Source organism: Manduca sexta, chromosome 17, assembly GCF_014839805.1.
Source record: "Manduca sexta isolate Smith_Timp_Sample1 chromosome 17, JHU_Msex_v1.0, whole genome shotgun sequence".
Taxonomy (NCBI): Eukaryota; Metazoa; Arthropoda; class Insecta; order Lepidoptera; family Sphingidae; genus Manduca; species Manduca sexta.
Window position 1 is genome coordinate 3,868,083 of NC_051131.1, and position 21,735 is coordinate 3,889,817.

The 21,735-nt window shown below is 33.5% G+C and overlaps 1 protein-coding gene across 2 annotated transcripts in view; it reads left to right on the forward strand.

The window, feature by feature from the left end:
- LOC115442358 (leucine-rich repeat-containing protein 70) overlaps positions 1–21,735 on the forward strand; it is a 144,145-nt gene that overhangs the window by 51,748 nt on the left and 70,662 nt on the right. For both annotated transcript variants that reach the window (XM_030167371.2, XM_030167370.2), the window contains exon 2: positions 10,791–10,832. The gene's annotated coding sequence lies outside the window, so the exon portion shown is untranslated. The remainder of the gene's footprint in view (positions 1–10,790; positions 10,833–21,735) is intronic.

The window sequence follows — 21,735 nt, forward strand, 5'->3', positions numbered from 1 at the left end:
AATATAGAAACTATTTGATTTTTCTATGTGTATTATAAATTTCGATTAGATAGATACTAAAAATATAGTTAGTATGCCGTTTTGCTGGGGGAACCCCCTTAACAATTTTTGTTTTTTTAGGATCGGTTCGAATGACAAGCATATAAGTAACACTACGATGTTTGAGTGTACTCTGTGTTAGACAGCAAGAAATTTAATTGTGTTGCGATCCCTTTTGACATATTATCGATATCGATAGATGATTTGTCTATCGGCTATGGTAAATTCACAGACCTGCTAAAATAAACACTTTTCGGTCGGTCAACTACAAACCGTTGCATATTGCTATTTTAGATAAAGGTTAAAAAAAAAAGATATCAAAACCCTAATTTGGTATTTAAATACCAAATGAGGTCTGGGTATATAAAAGCACTCGTTAAGAAGCTGTTAAATTACAATAAACTATAGAACTACCGGCTTTCTTTGAATTAAACTTTGTCCGATCTTCATTTGCTATTTACAGCAGTTTCCATGCCGTCCGAAATGTCATTCACACAAAAATGGTTTAGCATTTAGATTATTAAATTAAGAAAAATCTTAGAAATTTCGGAAGGAATGGAAACCGCTGTAAATAGCAAACAAAAATAGGCCGGAATTTCTTCTAGGAGAAAGCCAGTACGCTTTCTGTTCTTTTCCGACTTTCTTAGGGATTAAAATAGATACCCAAGAGGTGTGGTTTGACAGATGCTACTTTAGTAGGACTAAATAGGACAGTAAAATTAAAATACAGCGGTATCATTCATGTCACATATGTTTGATAACTTATTTCAATGTTAATAAAATAGTCTTTGTCGAAATGCTTAGAACAAACACGGTGCTGTTTTTTCCAATGCCAATTGGGACAAGCTATGGCAACGATCCATTTTTGCCTCATAGCATCATCTGTGGGGAATCTGCAATGAAACACATTGTATGAAACACACTATGAAAATCAGATAGTTTCCTCGACCCCAGCCTTCGCGCACGGTTTCCAAGTGGCTTTTACTACTACACCACCGTATATTGAAAGTAAAAGGCACTTTATGCAAAATAGTAACCTACAATATACTAACATCTATGTTATCGATAGAATATGCAGCACAACACTATTGAACATGACTACGTAAATTGGTAAAAATTAAAAATACTTAGTAATGACTGTATCGAATGGCCAACAGCCGATTATAATATGACTACAGCATAATAAAGTATAATTAATAACACTTTTTGCACTTATCTACAGAGTTTTAGCAAATATATTAGGTTCTTTGTTTACTCACCGATGGAAGCTGATGATTTCAGTTTTTTTTTCTTTACGAGAAGAATGAGATTTATATCCCACAATAACGCAGGCCATTGCTTCTTCGTAGGGCTATATTTTACTTAAATAGCGCTGTGTATTTATTAAATTAACAACAAAAATATTACACAACATGTAGCCAATTTTGAAAAGCACGCGCTGAAGTATAACGTAACTAAATTGTATGGGCGCCTTTGTGACATTGTTCTGAGGTTGGCAAGTTGAAACATTAGACATTTTATTTTCTTTATAATTCGGCATCGTAATGAGATCAAAGGTAACGATTTGATGATTGTAAAGTGTGTGCAAGCCGACCTTAGCAACAAAATATTTGTCTTGTTCTTTTCAACGGTTTCGGCCTATTTAAAAAAATAGGATAAGTATATGAGGGTAATTTAGATTCCTTCTTGTCATTGTTCAGAGATTGTTCTTGTTCTGAGGGTTCGATGTTAAAACAAAAACGTTGACCGAAAGAAATTCATAAAAAGAATTCATTCTCATATTATAATACAGGAAATAACAATATACATACATCCTAGAGAATGTTCAAATAGAGTTCGTATAACCCTATCAATATAAACATTTATAGTGTTCGTAACAAAGCAAACTACTCGAGCTAGCTTTCTACACTCCAATATCGATAACAATTCATTGTCATTTTTAAATTATCGCTGTTGCATGCTCATGATATATCACCGTCGCACACGAAAGGGCAATTGATCGAATAAATCATACGTAACGATTTGAATAGATCTTATATATGAATGTCAAGGTCAAAGCGTGGGCGCTTAGTTTTATGGAAACCTAGCTTTGGTTCCGTCCCGCGTTTTGGGTTGCTCTACTGACGTGGTCTATTTTCGGGAGGAGGAGTCTATTGTGTTTAAGGATAATGTAGATAAAGGCTATATTCCTATCAAACGGTTTTCAGCATTCGTTTTATACATTTATGGCGCACGAGGTTCAGTCGGGAATAGGCGCAGATTTACGAATAAATTCATTTTAAAAATAAATTTTAGGTGTTTTGAAATTTTTAAACTATTATATTGTTCCTTATTAAATTTTTTATCTAATAGTGTTAGTTGTGAATGAATTTAATACATTTAATGGTATTTTCGTTATAAAATGAATGAAACAGCGTCCACATAATAAAAAAATTAAACAATCAAAGTAATATATTCTAGAAATATGATTGTTTATTTTTTTATATGTGTATTATAAATTAAGATTAGATACATGCTAAAAATATAATTAGAGCGCACTGTTGCTGGGGGCACCTCCTTAACAGTTCTTGTTATTTTAGGATCAGTTCGATGGGTTCGGAGACTCATATTTATATTCATAACTTCGACCTATTTATTATATCAATAATAGTATATGATATAAAAATATTTATCGTTTTAAATATTTATAATGTTTAAATTTCATGACAATTAATTTTGTAGATTGAAAGAGATTCATAAAAAGGATCCATATCTCATATAATACAGAAAATAATATATATACATACATCCTAGAGACTGTTCAAATAACCAAGTTCTTAATTAGACGACTTCTTATTTTATTAATCCCTCGGATTTCATTCCAAGTTTTTAATCCTTTTTCATTACGTAGACCTATTGCTATTCCCTTTAAAAAATTTGAGTACACGTGCTCTTAAAAGCTCGCAACGACTATCAGGTTTGACGGAGGTACTAAAGTTTTACGTTTATATGGAACGCTCGTTTTATTTGACGCTGACTGAGTGAGGGCACAGGGTATCTTTTAGGGCACACATTAACCTGAGCCTTCCGGTTGGGTGTCGTAAATTATGCCTTGTCAATACAACGCTTTTTACTTAGCTATACGATCCGTTATAGCAGAAGGCTCTTCAGTTTGATAAACTAGTATTTGAGGTCAACATAAATTGTAGTTATACGTAAAGTAGGCTTTTAGGCACGGCGAGGAGACTCCGTGAACTACTCTAGTTAAGTACTACGGAGCTTCATAGGGCTACAGAATCTTGAGGCAAATAATTTACGTTTAGCAATACATTCAAAATACTGGCTTAAAAATTCTTCGTCATACCTAAGTCATTTATTAAAAGACTCGATCCAAAACAAAGTTTCAATTTCGGTAAAGATCGCAAAAATTTTAAATTTGTGCCTAACTAAAGGAAATTAATAATAATTATGAAAAACATTTTGAATGCGAACGGCGTTCGGGTTTTCAATTTTGACTGACTCTACAATGGGGAGATGGGTAAGTTCGGTCCAGTTGCGAAAAGGGAATGCCATTGAGGGATCATGTTAAATTTATTCACCAAGAACCCTTTTCAATAAAAGCTAAAAATGGATAAACATTTGTTGCGAAATAAAAAGAGAAGACGATCGTTATGGGAGCGTGGTTTGCTTCGCTATTACTGGTGGAGATCGGCTTTTATGTGTGTATGACCAATTATAGTTATAATATTTATCATTAGATTATCTTATAAAATTAATATTTAAGATTATCATCTTCTATTTTTTTCTCAATGCGTTCATTAGAAATGTGAAATGGGTTCACTAATCAATGTATCATACCTGTAAAAAACTTGGTTTTCGTAAGCAAATAAACGTGGTTTTCCATAAAGTAGCAAATAACATAAATGATTATTATAAAAATATTATTTTTAAAAGACCTTTATGGGTCATGAACTTTATATTACTATGTCTATTAATAAAATCACAGAGAGTATTTAAAAAAATTATGAGTTTTATAAATAATATATTGATATATTGATTCAATTTAGTTAATCTACACTTTTCGTAATTAAAACTTAAAACTGAACTACCATTATAATAATTGAGATCAACATTCTTCCCAATAGCATGATTTATACGTCTAGAAATTACAAAGAGAAACATTTCGACCATTCTGCTCATTATTTTGGTATCGAATCGATCGTCATGTTAAAACGGCAGAATAATAAATTCATGAGTGTACTACTGGTGCCGACAGCAAAACATCGTATGTGAACGAAGCAAGGCTCGTAAACACGCGGAACGTCCAAACTGAGTCGTCTCGTTTATTGACTGCTTTATTACTTCCATCAAATATACAAAGGGAAACGAAGGAAGCCTTAAGACTATTGGTCAATACCAATTTATATCGATAAAGTATTTAGAGTACCTTCAAGGGTTTCGAGGCTTAGTACTCAAAAGGATCTTTAGTTATTTATTAATACGTCTATTATTAAGACTTTTAGAATGTCACGTGTAAACGGCTTCTAATTTATGGCTTCACATTTACTTGGAATTTAAACGACTATTTTTTAAATCGGCTGATGTTTTGGAGAATTAGGACACGGATGTAGAAACATGGTTATGTGGCCGAAGATAGCCCGGTTTCTAATTTGTCCCACCATTAATGTTTTTGTTTTTTTTTTTGTCTTTTAATGTAAAACATACCAAGATTTTTTGTTCGTTCTTTTATTTTTCAATTTTTGTAATAGGTAGTGTATGTTTCAATTTAATTAAAGGGTATTTCTCTATATATTTTCATGAAACTATTTTATGGAGGTATTAAAATTAATTGGCCATTAGTGGTTCCGTTTCCCTATAATTAATACTGTTATAATTAAAATATTATTTTTTTTAACAAAAGTTGCTTAAATTGTTACATATGTTTTAAAGAAACAAATTGTTTCTTATCCAAAGAAATAACATAAAACTGAAACACAACCTTAAAAATTAACAAAATTCTTATGCAAAAAAATAATTCGTGTTAAAACTTTCAATTGGTTCGTGACGTAAGTTAACAAAACAAAAAATGTAGCACGTGCCACATCATTATTTATACGCGCTGCTAGTCCCAATTACGACTGTATTCGGCTATTTCACTACTCGGAATTTCACGTTATTTTTTCGGCTTTTTCCTGGTCATTATTTCGATTCGGGACCTTATTCGATGTTGCCAATATTGAAAAGAGTTCCTACGGGCTGTTTAAGTGTAACTTTCTTTACGTAATCTAAGATTAGGACTGTTCTTGTATAATAAATTGGTTTTTAGCTGGTCTCGTATGCGGGTAATCATCTTAGTATTTAGAATAGAAGTAGCATCGTATTGTTTATTTCTGCCGCTACGCAGCAGTGTGGAAGTATTGACAATTCTAGTATGACTGCAACTAGTCTTATTACTAAGCATTATGAGATTTATCATGTGATATAGTTATATGACTTGAAACTTATTTTTACATTTTTGAACACTAAGACATATGACGTCAGACCGTTTGTCAGGAACCCTGTAGGTACTAGGTTTTTGGTTACGATAAGCACAATACGCAAGCCCCATCGTACAGGCAAGCATATGTACTACGTACTAGATCTGACGTACTGTACACTCATTTTGTTCGACTCAACTGTACTGCAATCCGTACACTTGCCTTTAGTATGATTTCAACATTGATAGCGTGCGGTTGTACGGAGTGGCATACCTAATATAAGAACTCGAGAAATGTAAAACCTGGATGTGAATAAAAAATATTAGTCAAATAAGTAAAATTATTTGTTGTCCAAGTGAATAAGTAGGTTATAACAGTGAAGTTTTGGTTGCCATATTAATTCAGGTTTTGAACAAATATTTTATATGGACGTTCGAGGCTATTGAATATACGTCAATAGCAAGCCAAATTACATAAAACGTACTGAAAAATATATATCAACTGGTTAAATTACCGCCGTTCCAAATTGGGGTATCCTGCCTCCAACTGAGGTACCTTCACCCGTACACGCATACATTAATATGAAAATAAGCGAAATTAGGCAAGAATTTATAATGACTGAAACACGTTATACGTGTGCGAACTCGCTGTAATTCGAGGTGAGGGTGCACAACGTTAATTTTTTTAATTTCGTGGCAGTTGAAAAGTTTAATTGTTCGAATTAATTAGTTTTAATTTATTTAATATTAAGTTGATAAATAGTAATATTTAAAATTCAAATCAAATTATATACATAGTGTTTGGTGTGCTTTTAATACGATTGGTAATTGTCATACATACTTGGTTTTGTATTCGCTTACTGTAGAAATAAAAGTGACATAGTTGTTAATTTTTTTATTGGTGCAGATTATCGAGTGGTTTCAATAAAAAATTCAAATCTTCAATACACTCTCGAGAATTAAACAATCAAACAAGTCAATTATGAGCATGTCAAAATACTTTCTAATTGGTGAATTTTCGCGATGGGTTAGAAAAGCGATTTGGATCATTGATTGAAACGGAGGTAAATCTAGATTAGAACGAAACCTAGTCGTTATACACAAGAAAATAGTAGTAGGAATTAGGCAGTAAGATCTCTATAAATGCATCATATTATGATATTAATTATGGCGGTAAGTTTACCATGCATTGTCAAGGTTATCCCTTATAAACACAGGGTTCGTTTTATTCATCTTTTTTTGTAGACCATCTTCTTTTATAACCAAGTAAAAATAATAACTATCAGAATCCGATTACAAAAATACTTTTATGCCAACATATTTGTGATATTTTATGCAACTTAACATCCCTTATCTGTGAAAATGTCATTCAAGTTGTCAATAATGAATATCTCACAAAATAATTCGGTACAAATGAGTTAAAAGGATATCGGCTGGTAAAAGCAAAACATCGAACACGAACGAACGGAGATGTATCGAATCAAATTGATGTAGTCTCTAGGGTCTGAAGTATTGAGAACCGATGCTGTTTGTAACATTGAATTACTTCTCTCTTTGTATGGCTTCATTTTCGTATTTGAGAGTAATATTAAGTAATTTTGAACAGGCTTAAATTAATTTTGTTTTTTGTGGTACTGAATACTGTTATTAATAATTGATGCCGCAAGTAAATACATGGATGTAATCCTTGCATCCTTATATATTATAAAACAGCCAACCATTGCATTTGTTTGTTTGAAGACGATAAATTTAAAAACTACCGAACATCTCGATGAAATTTGATGGAGATAGTTTTAGATCCTGGGTAGGATATAGACTACTTTTTATCCCGAAAGTCACTCACGCGCGCGAGGCTGCGAGCAAAAGCTAGTATACAGGGTCATTATGACATTGCGTTAATAAATGAAACCACATACTCGTCTTTACTTCTCCTAAATTTGAGCCAAAAATCAGCCATGAATAAAGAATATTTTCACAAAAAAATCTAGATTTTGGTTTTTTGATTTATTGTTAATTTTGCTGTTTACAGAAATAGCGTGTTCATGAGTGGATTTCTGGCTGCAAATGTGATGTTGCCTCTGCAATTCTCTTAATCTTATTAGTAGTAGCAAAAATCTTAGTAGTAGTAGCATTAGGGCGTGTAAAATGAAAATGGTTTTTATTGATATTTATTTTGTTTGAAAATTACACTTTTTTATTTTACATCTATGGTTCGAGAAACTTATTGAAATGTTTTATTTTCAAGAAGATAAGCATGTGGTTTCATTTAGTAACGCTATGTCAAAATGAACCTGTATTAAATTTTGTTTTCAAAAATGCTGTCTAAAAGTGAATAAAATAAATTGAATTGATTGTATTACATCGTCCCAATATTAGACCGTCCATCATAAATAACTCGAAAGCGATATTTTTATAACGTTAAAAGGTAATTAATCCATTTGTACACACGCTGAAAGCTGTCGCGTGACAATGTCATCAAAAAGGCACTCATCGTCCATTAGAAATCACGTGATATTTTTATGAGTACAGTTTTATGAGCTGCCACTTTGTTTTTGGAGTCTAGGGGCCGTATTTCTCCGATAATTGTATTCAAATGGGAATGATATATATTTTTTTATTTATAATTGATTTGTTTCAATCTTATATCTACCCAGATAGTGAGTGACCACTGTACACACGGTTTAAAACCCGTTATAGTGGCTGACGTGTGTCGCGTTTCGGGATCGGCCTGTGTATATGTAGTTCCAACAGGCCGGCATAATTGTATCGACTGTCGAGGGGTAATCATCTCTCGTCAGTCGACATTCTATTGGACCCCTCTCCACTTAACACCAGGTGCAGTGGTCACTTTCTCGTGCACGTAAAAAAATAAAATCCAAAAATATCGTAGATTTTCGTCGTAAATTTTTTCGGTTTTTCGAAAATGGAAATTGCAAGCTACTCCATTTCTTTTTAATTATACTTCGACTCACGTTCATTTAATTACATCTGTATCGTTGCCAAGTTTTGTGGGTAGTGCAAAAAAACAAACAAGTCTTTATAGTTCGCTTTTTTCTATTCGTTTTATTTCAAACTTTGCCATCAGGTGTATTCAAATAGTAATATAACTAGGATTAAAAAAAAATTAACATCGACTCCACGGTTACATTTATCTATTGTCCATGGTATAAACAGTTTTAAAATCATTATATATTTTGGTCAGTATTATTAGCTCACATAATTGTATTTAGTAGAATAATTTCTTATGTTTTTATTGAGTTATTAAACGTATGGAGTTCATCACCTTTCTATAAGATAAAATTATAAATTCCATTCCAGAACCACGCATGTCGACTTGCGGAACCACATTATGGTTCATCTCGGCGTGAACCAAAATGCCTAATAATCTAGTTACAATTCCCTTCAAACTATGATTTAAATTATAAATTGGGATGCATTCTGAATTATTCGTCAATAGAATGTATGCTGCTCGTCACACTGAGACATGAGATAATGCTCAGTAATTTCCGTGCAATATTCATGAAATTGTAACGAAAGGTGGCAACAATTTTGCTTGGCGGAAAAAAAATACATTACGTTACTTACCCAACCGGTTCTCGCCTATGACTATCCTATTATAATCTATACTCTATACTATTATATAAAGCTGAAGAGTTTGTTTGTTTGAACGCGCCAATCTCAGGAACTACCGGTCCAAACTGAAAAAATCTTTTTGCGTTGGATAGCCCTTTGTTTGTGGAGTGCTATAGGCTATATATCATCACGCTATACCCAATAGGAGCGGAGCAGTAATGGCTAATCTCAGGAACTACCGGTCCGAACTGTAAAATTCTTTTTGTGTTAGATAGCCCTTTGTTCGTGGAGTGCTATAGGCTATATATCATCACGCTATACCCAATAGGAGCGGAGCAGTAATGGCTTATCTCAGGAACTACCGATTCAAACTGAAAAAATATTTTTGTGTTGGATAGCCCTTTGTTCGTGGAGTGCTATAGGCTATATATCATCACGCTATACCCAATAGGAGCGGAGCAGTAATGGCTTATCTCAGGAACTACCGATTCAAACTGAAAAAATATTTTTGTGTTGGATAGCCCTTTGTTTGTGGAGTGCTCTAAGTTATATATTATCACGCTATGACCAATAGGAGCGGAGCAGTAATGGCTTATCTCAGGAACTACCAGTTTGAACTGAAAAAATCGTTTTGTGTTGGATAGCCCTTTATTTGTGGAGTGCTATAGGCTATATATTATCACGCTATGACCAATAGGAGCGGAGCAGTTATGAAACATGTTGAAAAAACGGGGACAATTTATTAGTTTTGAGAGCTTCCGTTGCGTGTGCTGCGTAAACGGTTATAGTTATGCAACAATGAAGTAAGACGGGATTGTTCCTCTTAAAAAGTTCTAAAAAATATATTATAAAACAAAGTCCCCCGCTGCATCTGTCTGCCTGAACGTGTTAAACTCAAAAACTACCCAACGTATTAAGATGAAATTTGGTACGGAGACAGTTTGAGACCCCGGGAAGAACATAGGCTCCCGGGAAACTACTACTTTTATAACGGAAAACTTTAGCCTGAAAAACTTTATAACGCGGGCGGAGCCGCGGGCAAAAGCTAGTAGAATATAAGACAATTTATTTTGTTATAATAATATTGAGCTATATATACACTAAGAATGTGTATTGTACGAACAAGGCGTTACGTGCATAGATTAATCTTCAGTGTAACATCCTCGTGTAACCTCGGCCGACTTCCCGTTCATTAGTTAGTCAGAGTAATATTTCCTTATAGTAAAGTTGTCGGCGGATAATTGAGTTCTATAGATAATATGGAACATATGAATGATAATATTATCAGAGTAATATTGTCTTTTTAGTGTAAGGGAAATGATAAATTTCTTAAACTTGCTTTGGTTCCATTTTAGGGACGGTAATCAAAATACACACGAAATTATTTATTGTTAGCAAGTGAAGGGATTTTTATTAAAATAAAAAGAAATATCACTGAGTACAGATATACTTTTACAAATATTACACAAATCGAACAACCGCTCGACTGGACGACTGGTAATGAACAACTGTTCGCTGCTGACTGACGACTGCCTGGGTTTGTCAAACGCGCTGTGTTTTTATAGCAAAAGGTATCACAAATACTCTCACAAAAATATTTCTATACGAACATTATAGATATGTTCATCGGCAGTTATTTCTTGATGTTTGTATATTTGATTAATCTCTTAGATCTAATTATATTCTGCCAGTTTTAATAAATTAATGTTTTTCGTCTTTGCAGAATTAAAATTCAGACGAGGGCAAAAGGACATAAAATTTGAAGGTAAGGATGAATTTTTAATAAATGAGAAACAGGCTTGTTATCACAGCAATGCTCCGTCCTTAGATAAATAACGTCTATGAATAAGGGAATAAGTCTATTGAAGTATTTGTTTATTGCTTATTTTCTGCAGATCTGTTTTCCAATTCGAAAAGGCCTTAACCAATCTTTTCAATTCGTATCTTTCTTAAGCCACTCTGTTCTACATTACATCAACCACGTGTCAAAGGTCGCGATTTACCTTTTTTTAAAATTTAGCATTAGAAAATTTTAACAACATAAATTCATATTTAATTTTTTCCTTTTCATTACACCAGCTTCAGAATTCGCTTAAATAATGGACCAGATGTTTTTCCTTGCAATTATAGCCATTAATAGCGAAACCTTTGGACCTGAACCTCTCCAATTAAACATAAAACTTGATACAAGAATACAATCGGATTATTGACATTTTTGATAATCGTATCGAGGCGGTGGGTTTTCAATTTAAATTGATAATTAATTTGTTACTTAAACTCGGTTTATTTACAAGTGTCGCGGTCGTCAGAAATTGGTGGTGACCTAAATATTTATTAATGTAATTCACAGTAGAAACAGCAAGATATTTCAGGGCACATAGTGGATTTAATAGCACCACGAACTAAGGTATAGTCTATGGGGAAAGTTGGATCCCTGTGCATTTATAATCTTATAGCTGGAATCTTAATGGCTTTGGTGTATAAGGCCTATCGGTGTTCTATGTTTGGTTTTCCTTTTTGTTTTGGTTTCAAGGAGAAACTACCTTATTACTACCGTTCCAGCCTTCATGGGGGGCGATTTAGCGGTTATGTTGGGGTCACCGTGCCTTACGAGCCGATGTTGAGCCCCCCGGCGAGATGGAAAACGTCGGCCGACCGCCGGGCCGAGTCCCTAACACTATATACACCCTACGCACAGCATAACAACTAAAACTCCGCGGTGACCATCTTCGGCGCATTAGGGACGGCCGATGTTTGGTTTTCCTAGTTGTAATATTCCTGTGATGGAAATTAATTAAAGTGGTAGTCAATATTCAAACGCTAAGTAAACAATTCAAAAGAAAACTTACACTTACACTGTTTAAAACGACAAAATCAGTAACATGTAAATCAGATTCTGTTTAATAATAAGTAGACGTGTAATCGTATGTTGTAATATCAAATTCACATAACTCCAGTGAGTTAAAACTAAACACGAACGTTAACATCGTTGACAATGGCTTGTGATTACTAAGAGACAAAACACGACGTCATTTGGATATTAATTACACTGAATATTCATCGGATACAAACATTAAGCGAAATTGGGACGGCGGTGTGGCTTTGTGGGGCGGTGAAATCACGTCAATAATGGTACACTTTTGTTTACAAACGCACTTTACATTTTATTTACATAACAAATAAGTATTGGAAGTAAATAAGTATACATATATATTTGCTTTTGTTAACATCATTTGGGATTTTAATGAGGTCCCTTTTAATTGTATCAGGCTACTGATAAATCCTATTTTACGGTCATTATTTGGTGAATGGATACGAATTTGTATATGTTTTTAGAAGAATTATTTGTCGCTCAATTAACTTTATAAAGTATAACATTTCAATATTAATTATGTGACTACACACCATCATGTCTTTATCCCCTACTGGTTAGGCAGAGGTGGAACTAGAACATTCATTTTTCGCCAGTGTTCCAATTCATGCTGGCCTGCTTATTACCACATCAGACACAAATTCCAGGCTTCGAGTTAATAATTAATAGAAAAACCCAATATCGCTTTACCCGACGCAGACTTTGATCCCGAGACTCCAGAGCGCTATATAAGTATGCCACCGAGGCAGTCATTTAGTTATTAATTGTATTTACTATTTGTATTTTAGGCGATAACTATCGTGTTGACAAAATATTAATATCTTAGGCATCCGTAGAAAAGTGAGTAATCTATTATTTACTAGCTGTTGTTCTCAGCTTTGCTAGTGTGAATAGTCCTAAATCACTGTATGACAGCGCCATGTATTAAAGAAATCAGATTATAAAATTTCGTAATTTTTTATGGAAGAACATTACCGGGACAAAAATTAGTCTATGTATTAATCCAAGGCATGGTCTAATTATGTGCCAAATTTCATCCAAATCCGTACAGTTGTATCCGTGTTTACTTCTAACAAACATCCAAACATGTTCACAAACTTTCAAATTTATAATATTAGTAACATAAGAAGTAACATAGATAATTGAAGTCTTCAAAATAGATTTGTACCATTTTAACGTCAATAAATTTTAATCTTTAAAAATCCAGTTGAATTATACAAAGCGATGATTCAGTTTTTAGGAATCCCCAACGTATTTCCAGACTGGATGTCCGTATTTCACTACAAGTCGCGTTATCGTGTCAAGTGGTACAAGTATGAGAGCGTTTTTACCGCTTCCCTGGCGGCCGTTAAAAATTCACAACAAAGGCCCATTCTGTACGTTCACTTTGGCATGTTTAATTGTTACGTGTAGTCAGATGATTCAGTTTTAATTACGATGTTAAATGTTAGGTGTAACCACAAAGGTTTTATGTTGTGACGTATTGATGAATATGTTTTGTGGTTTTAAGGGAATCATTTGTCTATGTATATACATGTGGTTTTATGTAACGCAATGTCAAAATAACCGTGTATACATCACGCTTTCCCTTTTCAGGGGTAAGCTGAGGTGTAACACGGCCATATTTCACCAGTTATGTTAGATTTTAACGGGTAGCCCATTGTCAATTACTGGGCTAATTTCGAAACTTCGGTTTGGTATTGGGCAGAAAAACCTAAGACCACTTTGCTCGATCCGGGATTCGAAACTGAGACCTTAGCGAGATAGGTTTACTGCTTACGCAATACAACTACACTATCGAGTCAGTAATTTTTCTTAATGTTGAAAATGTATATCAAACTTATTCTTACATGTGTATGAAATGAAAATAATAAAAAAGATATCGAGGTTGAATGTTACTGCTAACTCCAATATAAACAACGGGATCATGTCATAACAACACAAAACAAAGCTGCAAATGGACGTCAAAACACAAATTAAACAAAAAATGCGCCATTCAACACCTGCATTCGTTTTTAAGAACACCATTGTTCTCTTTATTCAATTATACCGTACGCTGTGCTGTAACGAGCAAACACGCTAACACGGGCCCATTGTTTGGAACCAGCTTTGACTTCATGTACGCAAATGCTTAACGTGTTTTCTTTGTACTTTAATAACAGCTTACCTAGGTTTGATTCATAATTACTAGACCGTGAATTAATTCGCAACGATTTGTTGCTCGTAAGAATTTTTTATATCACATAATTTATATTTCTTTCATTGAGAAAAACTGTTTTGATTTTCTTGAGCCGTTTATTTGTTTTTTGATAAATATAGAAGCAACAGCAAAAACTCTTGTATTGCTTGGCTCACAATTTATCTTTTGACAAATAATGTTGTCCAGTCAATGATTAGATAGGCAATCATTATGAATGAGTAATTCATTCAACTTCAACATAAGCCCCATTCTCGAGTGACAAGATTGTAAAGCTGCTGGATTAGCCCGGCGCCAGGCCATCTATAGAACGAACGTAGATTCAGCCCTAGATGAAATATGAGCTCGTGTCTGGCATCGGTTTCGTATTATTATTGGCAATCCTTGACAATAGTGCCGGATAAAACCGCAGGGTTGTCACCTGTTGCTTGTGACAGTGCAGTGTTCGTTATCGGATCAAGCGCTGGTATTTGAGTCTCGAATGAATATTGATGACTTGGCACGCTTTCAAGATGTCTTAACGAGCGCAATGTTGATGTTACTCTGGGAAAATTGTAAATACTCGACAGTCTCTTGTGTAATGCGATGCTCAAAGCGATAGTGCTTCAGAATATGTATGGTCATTTCGTTTCATTATTTGCGAATGCTTTTATTGTATCTGTGTAATGTGGTGTGGCAAATGGTATGATTTTTGAAGATTGTTTGAAAACTCAAGAGCGTCGATGTAATAGTTTCTGATGACATTTCTTCGTATGAGTAATATTTATTGAATTGCCATTTGCCGTGACCGACAATCTAAATTGTTCGCGGGTAAAAATATCTGACCTTAATTTATATTTGACATTTTACGAGTGTATACAGACTTATCGGTATTTTAAGGGAAAGCAATTACTTTTTATACTTTAAATAACAATTTTGTATTACACAACTGAATCCTTCGTCATTTATAAAACATGCTCAATTAAAATTATATGCTACGACAATTTTCTTTACACTGTATCAGTCGAGAAAACCTTATTTCGATTTAAAGTTACTTTTATATTGTTCAAATATAATGATTTGTTATGTTTACGCAAATGTTAGACATTGAAATAAAACAGTTTTACGGATTCTATCGCGGTTTTTATATTTGAATTTTCTCCCGATGTTTCGAAGACTTTGCAGCCTTCATGGTCACGGGGGGGACTGAGGTATTGGTCATCCGCAACTCAACTTTAACCGCGATAAAATCCGAAAAGTAGTTTAAGTTTAATGTCAAACATTGGCGTAAACGAAAGAAATCATTAAACAAAGCATATACTATAAGTATTAATATCAGCCCGAGTTTGGAATTTGTGCCCGATATCGCGATAGGCTCGTCGCTATCACATCACGGGACGGAATACTCACGGCAGAAACTGGGAGCATGTTTCACATCAGTTTCAAATTTATCTTTTCCTTCGGGGGTAAAATGCGTGAGTCTCTGTGTGTAAATTATATACAATGCAGTTAACAATTATCATGACAAAGAAACAGACTAGAGCGATACAGCCGAATATAATACGTAACAGTGTGACAATAAAGCGCAATATAGATGTCGATGATGAAATTGCTAACTAGCCGCCAGTAACAAGGTAAATGATTATGTTTGCACATGCGACGTGCAGGTTCTGTTTTGATGCGACAACGCTCTCACAATTCCACAGCATCAATAATTGGACTGTACTGGGAAATCGCTGTTTGTTTTTAATTAGTATTCCATTGTTTTAAAGAAGACTTATTTCTCCTGTTTATATCGTCCCTGATTTTTTAGTGTAATAAATTTTAGTTTATCTTGGTCAAATTACGTATTCAGGGAGACATAATTTAATACATAAATAAAAAAATATTTTAATATTTTTCTGTTAATTATTAGAGATAATTTATAGGTCTGAATGAAAGATGGTATATTTTGTCTATATTTTTTAATGCGACTGTTATTTATAGTGTTATAAAAATACCATCTGAAGAGTCAACGATTCATGGACATTGAGTAAAGACAACTTTCTCGCCAATATTTTTTCTCGGCCGAAATTAAGTTACGTACAGCTCATGTCCAACTTTTTCGCTAATAGAATAAACCATGTTGCGGACAGTCTTCAAGCTACTACCTACTGAAAGTTTTATCGAAATTAGTGTTCGCTTTCGGACGTCTTGGCTGTATAGAAATATGTTATGAAGTTTTATTTTTGGTTAAGGCAGCTGTTTTTAAGAAACTTCTGACGTTTTTGTATAAAAAAAAAAAACTTTAAACTTTTTACAATTAGGAATATTTTATTGTACCAATATGTTTAATATATTAAAATATAATTATGATGACAATCATGAAAGGAAGTTAGACCAAAGAAACATTAAAAAGCGTAAATGTGAAAATTAATTATTTTACGTAAATTTAGGAATAACCTATTTTATGAATATTCCATTTCCATAATATGTACATAAGTACTGAATTATTTCATACTTTACTATTTAAGCAAATTTGATATCTTAATATCAGAAAATTATTTAGTAAACCACATTTATCATTCACTATAGATTGTCGGAATTTACCATGCTTACCTTAAATTCCAATAATTTCACAAGTCCCTTCGCAAAACAAAATAACTTTTTGGAATCCGTTATGCATTATTTTAATGAAACTGTCTCCATCAGGTACGTCAAACTGAAAATACGATCCGAATTGTGATTAACTTTGCAAGATCGAAATGACAAAAGGAATTATTGTTTGCTTCAACGGAGACAAAGTTGGTACAGATATATCTGGAATTTTATTAAATAAAACATGTATGCGGAAACATATTCCGCGAAATGTTAGAATCGTTTGAATACTCGCTCTTTGAAACTGCCGAACTGAATATGTATATTTTTGTATTCTTGTAATTTATGAATTTGCTGTCTAAATACAGAGTTATTTACGAATACAACAAAATTTATTTCATATCGGTAAGAATTTACTTACCTTCGTATATTTTGCAAATAGGAAAAGTTGTACTTCTTTTTCTATGTTATTACTTTTTGTATATGGGCGCGGTGAAGGAATCCCTCTGCACCTAAGGGTAAGTGGAGTAGGGTCCATTAGACTGACGATAGATGATTACCCCTCGACAGTCGACATAATTATGCCGGCCTGTTAGAATCGGGTATATACAGGGTGAACCTAGAACGCGACATACTTACGTGGGCCACTATGGCGGTTTATAACACCCTGCGTACAGTGGTCGCTATCCGGGCGGATATAAAATATATCTCACCACTGGGTTCAAAGTTGATAGTTTTGATAACTTTTAGGTTTATTAAAAAAATCACTTTAAACTAGTTCGTATTCTTGTATTTTCATCTCTGGTTGACTACCATTGTGTTGTATTCAAGTCAACCTGGGCCCTTATTCTGTATGATAGTGTAGCCGCGTAACGCGGCCGCCTCATGTTATCTTCGAGAAATGTGCGTGGAATGGTAATCTGTAAGACAAATTTCTATAGTCCTAAACATGATGCATTGTGTTACGCGCTTGTTACGCACTGTTAAAATAACGTGCGGGATAGAGAATAAGGCCCCTGTTGCGCTTAGTCTGTCTACGATTTCTAGTGACATTTGTCCAACAAAAGATTCAACCTTTGTTCCATTAAATGTCAAGACAGATTGTTAAAAAAGCTATGCTAAAATTGCAAGTATTTTAGTGCGGATTTATGCTAGTACGACGAAATAATAGTTTAAGTTCATAATTTAACAAAATGTATCTCAGAATATTTGTTGAAATTAAACTATTTTACGATTTCGAAGTTTGCAGCCTTCGTGGTCATAGGACGGACTGAGGTGTTGGTCATCCAAAAAGTCAAAGTTACACTATCTACCTAAATTTTATAAAAATACCAAATAATTAGGAAGAAAATTGTAATACAAAAAACCACAATAAAATTCGTATAATAGTCTTATTTCACTATCTAACAATCGCATAAACAAGAAATCAAAATATTTGTCCATAAAAAGGATACTAAATATGAAGAGGATGCATATATATCTATATCCTTTTTTATTATGTTTTGTGAAGTGTCCATTACCATAAAATTTTATTGAACGCTTATCATATTTTATAACCTAGACTGACCGTTTTATGTCCTCTTAAGCAACCCATTATATTTTCACAGGCCATAAAGGTGCTAACTGCGCCATCACGTGTGACTTTACATATGCAACGTTATGTATCACGGCAGTAAATATTCAGATATGCTGAGACGGAAGCTGGATAATGGAATTTCAAATTACCTACACGATGTGATTTACACAGTTGTTAGATACGTGAGTAAGATTGATGAATTGAAGGAATTTTGAGTGCACCGCGCAGACGCTGTCAATTTATTGCATCAGAAAAATGACAAAAATGGTGATTTGGAGCAATATTTTGTTGTATGTGGGAAATATAACGAGATATATTTCTGTGCTCGTGATGTTAAATGTTGGTCAAATAGGAAAATATTACGAAACAGTTCCTGTAAGCTTAAGACAATGACATACATTATGTTTAACATAAAACATATTATGCTAAACATAATGTAGTGACCATTTAGCCTTCCATTCATTTAATCAGCAAAAAACAGAAATATATAAAACTATATAAATATATAGCTTTTGAACGCAATTATTGTAAATTTCAATAATAAATTGTATCGTATTACCACAATATACTAAAGCCGTCATAAAAAAGAAAAACCGGACAAGTGCGAGTTAGACCTCGCGCACCGAGCGTTCCGTACAAACTCGGTAAGGTATCTAAGTATATAAGTTCAAACTCGACAAACTTAACTTTGTCTTTTGATCCCGAGACACGGTTATCGCATCAACCGCAAATATTAAGTTTCTTTTAGTAAATTGGCTTTATGGTTATTAAACTACATATTTACAGTTTTTAGATTTTTTCGTTTACATGTGCTGTAAGATATTGCTTCTTACCAAATTTCATGATTCTAGGAAAATGTGAAGTAACATATGAATTTTTATGTCCTATTAATCGCAGAATATGCGACATAGATGATCCTATCATTTGATAGCGTTGACTTACAAGTTTGATTTATTTACAACTGAAAGAGACCGTATGCCGTAGGTAAGTATATTTGATATATATTTTAAATTGTTACCTCCATGCATTCCGAAAAAAAGTTTGATAAAGTGTCTTTACAGACAGACAGGCGGACAAACAGGCGGACAGCAGAGTTATGGAACCCTAATAAAAAACGTAAAAATATTTATTTCGCTGTATTATATTAAATGACATAGTAACAGTTACCTTTAAGAGGATTTAATAACAGAAAAAACAAATTGTATAAGCTATCAATGGAAGACCGACATTAAAATTTTTAATACTCTCTTGGGAATATTAAGCCTAAAAGGGTCTTCGAACAACAACCTGAATAAAGAACGAAAGTAAATTTTACACGAAGACTAAAGGTTTGAGACTTAAAGTTTTTGTAGCCGTTTGTAAATTTTCGGTATTGAATAAATAAAATGATTGGAATTGACGTAGGTCGCTTCTTTATTTGTTTGTTTTAATGGTTTTCTTTAGTATTGGAATGTTTTGTGGCAGTTTTCTGTTTCTGTGTTCTTACAAACATATACAGGGTCATTTTGATATTGCGTTAAATGAAACCACTTTACTCGTCTTTGCTGTTCCTAAAATTGTGCCAAAATTCATTCATGAATAACGAACATTTTCCCAAAAAATCCTTGTTTTAATTTTCTGATTTTTTTAGTTTAGTACGAACATGGCGTGTTCGTGGTATTTCTGATTGAAAGTGTGCTGTTGCCGCTGCGACGAATTTAGAATAGTAGCAGTGGCATTAGGGCGTGTAAAATTAAAATGTCTTTATTGATATTTGTTTGGTTCCAAACTCACACATTATTATTTTACATTTACGGTTAGAGTAACCTATGTTAAAGTGTTATTTTCAAGAAGATAAGTATGTGGTTTCGGTCAGTGACGCAATGTCAAAATAACCCTGTATAAATAGCATCACGCTTTTTCCCTTTTTAGGGGCAGGCAGAGGTGTAACAACCACATTTCGCTAGCTATCTTAGGTCCCATATAATAGAACGCAGGCCTATTGTCATTTACTAGGCACATTTCCAAATTCAGGCTCGGTCAGTTCAAATAATATTCTTTAAAATTTTAATAAATTACAATTAGTTATAGTGGTATAATAAAAAAACAATTATTTTATTAAGGTTTAGATATTGTTTAACTAGTATTAGACTATAAAACATTGTAATATGTTTGTATGTTTTTACAAGTTAAAGCAGAAGTTACCTGAATGTGTTTCGATGAAATTCGGCACAGATTTACTGGCCTGGATTAATACAAGCGGACCCGCGAGCAAAAGTTAATTATAAATCTGATCGACTCGTATTAGCTTGATAGAGTATTATCGCCTTTATGTCGAAGCGCTATTTAGTTCTTTATTAATAGAGCTATAATTTGTTACTATTATGTATCTTATGTATGTTGTTCATAAAACAAAGGCAGACACATGATTGAAATATATAAATTAATAATATATATGTATTGAATGAGTTCTGCATGATATTGTTAAATTAGTACCATTAATTGATTTCCACAGTTGCGCTGTTAATCAAATGTTCAATATTAATTTAATATGTGGCTGTGACTGACTTCGATTGTTCGATTTTATAAATATGAGCCAAGATTATAATGGCTTTATATCAATTTGTAAGAGTAATTGTTTATACTGCAGTTGGCAGTTTGATTCGTATTCATTAAACATTTTATATTAAGAACAATTGTTTTGAACCATCTGTAGGCATATCTGTCAGAAAATTGGTCATCAAATTATAAATTCTCTAGATATTTTCACTACTGCTCAATTTATAATTTATATAGATTGATAGTCTGTCAAATAATAATAAAATTGAACTATTAAAACCCTTAATAAAACGCGTAAGTGCTTTAGACACAAGATCAGGTGTAATAAAATATGGTTGGCAAAATTAAAACAAATTTTAGCTGCTCAGAGTCATGATTTACAGAGTTTAAATTATCGAAAATTACGGTAAATGTCGGCTGCAAAATAACCCACAATCAAACACAAAATATTTAAATAGGTGCGTTAATGCGAATGGTAGGATATGCATATCACACACTGCGTAAAAGGTGTTAAAACCCATACTGGGCCACGTATTGTATCGCATTCCGAGATCAGCCTGTGTTTATCCGGTTGTAACAAGCCGGCATAATTGTGTCGACTGTCGAGCCAGTGGACATTCTATTGGATACCACTCCACTTACTGTCAGGTGCAATGGGATGACTGCCGGCCCCGTATCAAAATAATCACATCCGATAATTATTTTGAGTTTTACGGAAGTATCCTGCTAATTCAGTTGGAAAATTACATTGAATAATGCCAAAGCAATTTGTAATACATAATCACCATGTCACTAAACCGGTCAAAGTTACCACAAAACAATCCCAACGAGAATTACACCCGCGCAGAAGTTTGTTAGTAAATTCATACAATCATGAAAGTTTTATGGAAAAGCGCGGTGATGCGAAATGCATTCCATGACCGGCTGCG